This window comes from Crinia signifera, chromosome 6 (assembly GCF_055691185.1).
Source record: "Crinia signifera chromosome 6, ASM5569118v1, whole genome shotgun sequence".
Lineage (NCBI taxonomy): Eukaryota > Metazoa > Chordata > Amphibia > Anura > Myobatrachidae > Crinia > Crinia signifera.
This window is the reverse complement of record NC_139222.1, coordinates 73423754-73430936: the sequence shown is the minus strand read 5'-3', so window position 1 is coordinate 73430936 and position 7183 is coordinate 73423754. Positions and strand designations below refer to the sequence as shown.

At 37.7% G+C, this 7183-nt stretch overlaps 1 long non-coding RNA gene across 2 annotated transcripts; it reads right to left on the bottom strand.

Moving 5' to 3' along the window:
* Positions 1-215: 215 nt before the first annotated feature.
* On the bottom strand, positions 216-1842 carry LOC146006975 (uncharacterized). Of its 2 annotated transcripts, XR_014444156.1 has the most exons (9): positions 1805-1842; positions 1424-1489; positions 1248-1328; positions 1088-1172; positions 917-985; positions 752-830; positions 587-668; positions 396-453; positions 216-283 (listed from the first exon to the last, which is right to left on the bottom strand). It is a non-coding gene; the product is annotated as an uncharacterized LOC146006975 (long non-coding RNA). The 2 variants fall into 2 exon arrangements; XR_014444155.1 differs by having other exon boundaries at positions 216-453.
* Positions 1843-7183: the final 5341 nt, after the last annotated feature.

Below are 7183 nucleotides of genomic sequence, written 5' to 3'. Positions count from 1 at the left end.
TTCTCAAGTTGGATGGAGTGCGATCTTGTACTGTACTATATATAAATATATATATATATATATATATATATATATATAAAAAAAAGGGGGGTTCTATAGGAGAGCGCTGATTGGTGTACCACCTAGTTCTTTCAATGTAACATACAATGCTGATACAATTATTTATAATGACAGTTGATCCTTGTCACTTTTCCGAATGAGACGTGCCAGTCTGATCAAGGTATAAAAGTTCTTTATTGAAACCCAACGCGTTTCGTCAGAACGACTTCATCAGGGGTAAAAACTATAGGTGGTACAGAAAGGAAGAAAAGGGGGGGGATGTACTAATCAGTTTACGAATTTCAACATCTTGTTTATCCAAATGGTAGATACAACTTTTAATTTGAGATACATACCAATAAGATTCTCAAGTATTTGGTTTTGTCAACTTTTAGTACTCGTACAAGATAAAATCTAAAATCATTAAAATAACCATAAATTACAATTCAGAACAAAGGCAACATGAAGAGCAAGCAAGAGGATGAAAAAAATGATGAAAAGAATGAAAAAAAGGGGAAGGAGCTGGCGTATAGTCCAGACTACATACCCATATATGGGGTTTGGGCCAGTCTACAGGCTAGTGACAAGATGTAAGGTGTAGATCCACGAATATTACAGGAGTTTTAGGTCTGTAAATAATTAGATTTAATATATTTGATTAGTCTAGGGACCATATTATTATTCAAATGGGTTCTTTATTTATTCAACCTACCCCTATTTGGAATGGTTCAGGGGCAGCTTCCGTAAAATTAAAGATGATATCAGGTCTATTGGAGGTACTGGTTGTGATCCTGGGTGACCATACATAAATTAGTCAATTAGGAACAAACAATTATGATCGGGATGAAAGAAATCATTTTATACAATTTTTACCTACCAGTAGTGTATGACTCCGTTGTATAAACGCAGGATCTATTTGGTAGGTAATTTTGTTTTAAAGATGATTCTGAATAATAATAAGGTATCAATTAGTCAATAAGGTATTAATTAGTATTATGGGTCGGTTTTTTAGAAAATCTATTTTTAACCCAATTTGTGTCAGACATACCGATTGTAAGGTGCATTAACGTGCAGAAATTCTTGTGGTCCAATATGGATGGATATGTTCCTTTAATTGTAGGGTCACTCCATTTCTATATAACAATTATGACAATTACCGCAATGAATAATTTCAAATGAATATGGGGGGAACGCGGATAATTACGTACCAATAAGTGTGATGGGAAGAAGGCTCCACCAGCCTTACATAGATAAGATACAACAAATGTCAGGAAATGTAGAAACTCAATCTAAAAATACAAATGAATTTCTTTTTTATTTTTTATCAAATAGGCAAGGGGATATAGATCACTCTTAATGGTGTAAGGGGTAGATATAAACATACCGTATTGACGTAGGATATTTAATTCCCACCAGACAGAGGGAGCACTTGTTATTCACAGAAATTCTCCTAAAAAAATGGATAGTTGGTGATTCACCTAAACCATTTATTACCATTTTTTAGGGATGATATAATTAGTTTTTTGATACATTTTGCTTGCACTTTTACATCCTTAAAGATTTTTTACATATAGGTAACTTTTTGGAAAAAAGGGCAATATAATTAAAGTTGCCTTTTTTCTTTACATATGTCAGATTCATACTAAGCATTTATTTGTGCTTTTACATAGTTTAAAGTGTGCATATAAGTTCATAGACAATCTAATAAGTTACAAGGTGTTACTCAAACAAAGTAACTACAAGGATTACAAAGATACAGACTCACCACAATGTAGCACTTTACAGGAGCTCCTTCACTGGCTGGTAGTAATTGCCTAGTGAATACTGGAGCCTATATATAGGGAAATGTGCCCAGATATACTTCCGGTGAATAATTATCAAATTAGAGGCTAAAGGTCTCTTTAAACAATTCCTATATTATATGGGCTAGTAGATCTGTTCTCTTCAATTAGCCCCAACTGTGAAAATATATATTTCATAAGTGATTTAGCCCGTATCGTTATCACTAAAGTGGTGGAACGCACGCCGGCTCGTGTGCGTTCCACCTGTCCATTTCCTGTCTGGGCGGATGTTTAATAGAGCGCAGTTCAAATCGCTGTCCTCGTTTTTTTATTATTTTAATTCATTAACTGTTATAGCGCGATCCCCGCAGATGCGCTTAGATCGCTAACATGGACTACATCTATGATATTAAATGTGTGTATAAATTAAGTTATATGTGTCAGTGGTGTAAGTTTATTATGTGTGTATCAATTAAATCCTATATATATAATGATGGTATGGCAAACTGCACACTTAAAATGTCATCTTGCGGGTGCCAAGGCCACTTAAAGGTTAATGTTTAGAAAAAATAGGAAGCCAGCACATCCAAATGAATGAAGATAAATTATTTTATACAGGTTGAGTATCCCGTATCCAAAATGCTCGGGACCAGGAGAATTTTGGATAACGGATTATTCCGTATTTCGGAATATTTTAATATTTCAATGATGTATTTTGAAGTATCTTGCATTTATGCTGTATAAACACATAATATACACACAAATATATTTTATTACCACATAAAATACACACAAACATATTTTAATTGTTCAAAAAACAAGGTTTCAAAACGTGAAACAAAATGTGTGTACTACCTCAGCACTGAATTTGAATGCCAAGCAATCATTGTCTTGCACATATATAGTGCCAGTTACATATCATGTCCCCAGTGATGCTGTTACATATGTCCCCAGTGAGTTTTTAGCAAAAAAAAAAAATTTTTTTCACTTTCTGGAATGTCCGTATTTCGGAATAATTCGGATAACGGATATTCGGATACGGGATACTCAACCTGTATAGACAAAAAGAGTTTAATTGAAAACTGAATCCAAAAGAAGGACACACCAAGCATGGTGCAAACACAGCATACAGTTCAATGGATACATGTTACCAAAAAGTGGCAAAGTGGCAGCATGGTGGTCCAACCAGAGGGTCACTGATGCCTATCAGGTCACTGATGGGCATCAGTGACCCTCTGGTTGGACCACCATGCTGACACTTTGCCACTTTTTGGTAACATGTATCCATTGAACTGTATGCTGTGTTTGCACCATGCTTGGTGTGTTCTTCTTTTGGATTCAGTTTTCAATTGAACTCTTTTAGTCTATATAAAATAATTTATCTTCATTCATTTGGATGTGCTGGCTTCCTATTTTTTCTATATATATATATGAACACGGTGGTATGGCACTCGTAGCCAATGGTCAATACGTAGAGAAGAAAGCCAGGTTGATAACAACGTTTCAATTTATGTAAATTTTCATCAGGTTATATTAACCTGATGAAAATTTACATAAATTGAAACGTTGTTATCAACCTGGCTTTCTTCTCTACTTATTGACCATTGGCTACGAGTGCCATACCACCGTGTTACTACAATTGCCTTCTGTATAGGCACCAACCGCAGTTATTGTGTTAGAGGGAGTGCCGAACCACTGCTTCAACTGTATATATATATATATATATATATATATACACAAGAACACATCTGCTAAAAATGTTGGCAAAATATCACTGGCAAAATATTTGTTTTTTATTGTACCAACAATTGTTGTAATCTTTTATTGGCGAAATCAACGTAAAGCCTCAGGCCAATATTCTAATAAAGCCTAGCACACAAATACCATTTGCTATAACAATAAAGCCTTAATATCTGCAGATTTGCTAATGAGGTTTCCTAACGAAATACAGAATGGAGGGATTTTATGTTTAATCTATTTGAACATATTTTTATTGTGAAATCTTTGCTGCATATTGTATTTCACATTTTGGTACAAACACGCTCACAAACACATCTAATGCAATCAGATTTGACTTAATACACACTAATTAGAGTGTTTCCTGCAGGCTGTCAGCAACTCCACTTCCACCTCCTGCCACCACCCGACTCCTCAGGCCTGGTTTAGCTCCCTGCTTGGAGTGATAAAGAATTAAACTGTCAAACAAACATTGCATGTGTTTCATAGGTCAGGCTCGGCAACATCCGTCCCTGACTGTGAATTGTTTTCGAAATAAAACATTAAACTGGCTTAAATTTGTCTGGCCCTCAAATCTGGCTGGTTGAGATAACAAGTGATTTTCCACCCAAGCAAATAATAAAATCAACACTTTAATAATCACTATAATTGTCATTGCAAATATTAGATTAGTTAGAGTATTTCTCAATGTACAGTGCTTATTATTAAATAATTAATGTATAAAAACAATCAGTGGTATATTTACCATATTTAATTATTTAATGCAATATAATTTCCTTATTGATTATTTTATGTTTATATTTTCTCTTTCTTAAATTAATGTCTTCGAACGACAGGGATTTTCAGTGCCATTATCATGTACCCAGGGGTTAAAGTGAAGGGAAACGGGTGGAATGGAGTTCCACCACCTCTAATGGTAGGGGGAACGGAGTTCCACCTCTACTCTACTGTTGGAACAGTAATTCCAACAGAAAAGCCTGTCCCAGCAGTTTCTTCGTCTAGCACGTTGTATGTGATGTCATGCCATTACAGCTGCTGAAGTGAAGAAGAGCCACTAAGAGGAGCTGGCTTTGTGCTTGCTTTGGACAGAGTGAGTGGGCTGAAGGGACACAGAGGTGGGAGGCTGCTAGAGGGACACAGGGCATGGAGCTGCTAAGGGACAAGGACAGTGAGCTGCTGAAGTGACAGCAACAGTTGTGTTTAAGCAGCACAACTGTGGACATTATGTGTATAAGGGGCACTACTGTGTGATTTAATGTGAATAAAGGGCACTACATGCAGTGTATTGTGTATATGATTGTGCTACTGTGTGTTGTAATTTTAATTGGAGTTACTATTGTGTGACCACACACCTTCTTTGTGGGACCATTATCATTTTATGGCAGGTAGGGCATAAATTCCCTGGCACTGGTCTAGGATCTACCTAATGGATGGTGGGGGAAGGGTCAGTGTTAGGGGAAAGGAGTTCCACCACCTCCCCAGGACCACTTTAAACCCTGCCTGTACCCAACACCTAGGGGTAAAATTCCCAAAGCTCCCATGTTCCAGCCAAGTTGCAAAACAGCTGGTTTTGAACGTGAATGGGTCTGTTCTGGAAATTCTCCCATGTTCTCGGGATTCATGACGGTGAAGTGACTCGTGCTAGCCTGCTGAGTTTGCAGAAGCAAAACTGTGGCGAACATGAATCATGCACGATCAGTCAGATCTGTGCAGTGCTTCTGTATGTAAAATGAAAAAGAAAGTTAAAACTGAAAAAAAAAAAATCAGTGTGGGAAAAAAAGTGTAAAAGAAAAAGATTTTAATTCCTATATAAGGTAAACATTGCAGGTCATTACGATGAATAAAAAGGTTTGCTTGGCAATTTTCACACCAATTTTGACAAAATCACTTGGAGTTCAAAGGGTTAAATACAGGGGAACCCTATGCAATGTTCCCAGTGTATTTTCAGAACCTGCATCAGCTCAAAGAGCCTGGTGCTCCACACCATTTTGTTCAGTTTTAACTTTTTTTTTTTAATTTTACAGACAAAATCACTGCACAGATTTGACTGATTCCTGCATTCTTCCTCAATCTTGGCAGCCAAAAGCAGTTCTATTCGATAAGTTTTTTCCTGAATCCATGGTGGAGTTTACAAATACATATTACAGTATAGCAATTCTGGTGTTGTCCTAAGGCCTATGGAAAGTCCTGGCGAGTTTGACCGATGGTCTATTGACTCATAGATGAGTGTTCTACCGTGATTTTCAATCATATTTCAGCATACTCTGAGGTGTTTTGTGTTTACTAAATTACCAAGATGCAGTCTTAGAAAAAACTCAATCTCAAATGAACACCAAAAATAAATTCACCCCTAGTCTCTGAAGAGTCTAGTTATTAAGGGTCATCTTTAAATTAATGGAAGCGTTATACCGGCGTTAAACCAAAGAAAACCAGAAGGAAAATAACAAACCATCATTACTTCTGAAGGTCTGCATTATGACCACAAAACTCAGGAACATCATGTGGCCTCAACACACCTTTGCCATAAGAACACCTGGACCAGGCCCACCACCACTACGGCTGAGAACACCAGGACTACCCCTCATGGTGAGCATGGAGCCAGCCAATGTAGCTATATTTCCCAATACATGAATGTGCCCCCACTTTCTCATAACCGCCTGTACTGCTCCCATGAGACCAGGAAATTGATGATTCTATAAAAACGATTTATCAATATTTCCCTTTCATTAGTCCCCTGCAAAGATGTGTTTGTAACTTTTCTCTCCCCCCCCCCCCAGAATACATGTACCCCACCATGTGCAATTCTTGTAATGTGTACCTCCGCAGATTGCACACCCTGCTAGCTCTGACATATGCAGTGCACCAAGCTGGTTGCCTCAGATCTGGGTCACGTGGATGTCTCTGTGTGTGCAGGGTTTATCATACTACTACACAAGTATTTGCTTTCCAGTATATGCATTGGGTCCTTGTATAGCTCACCTCCTACAGTGTAACCTTCGTAGTGCGCCCACCATGGCTGCCTCATCTTGTTCACTTGTGGATGGGATGATAAATACATGGATCTGAGTATTCACTGAAATCACCCATTTTGGCTAATTTTTTTTAGGGGTGATCTATTCCACCCAGGGTAATCCTACGCAGAGCACCTAAAATGACTGCCGCACATGGTACCTTGTCAGGGTGGAGTACACAACCCATGGAAGTTATTATCCAAAATGCTACACCAATCCTGCATTATACTTAAGGGTTTATTTTGCCTGTTACTGTACTACCAATATCCTCTGTATTATGTGCATTGATTTTTAATGTCTGCAAAGCGCCTTGAGTCCTGCTGGAGAAAGTGTGCTATAGAAATTATACTTACTTACTAGTGTAACGGTGTGTACTCATGGTGCGATTTTGCAGACAATTTTGACTATGTAGTCAAAATTGTCTAGCAAGTTAGTCAAATTTGCACCATGGTTCCCCTTCAGGAGATTGTGCAGCCCCACAATGTCACTATTGCCCAGTGAAATAGACTATTCAGACACGGCAATTTGGACTAAGCCGCACACTGTGTGTATTTGGCCTATGGCCAAATCATACACAGTCAAAATTGATTGGTGCACTTAGCCAAAATCGCTTAG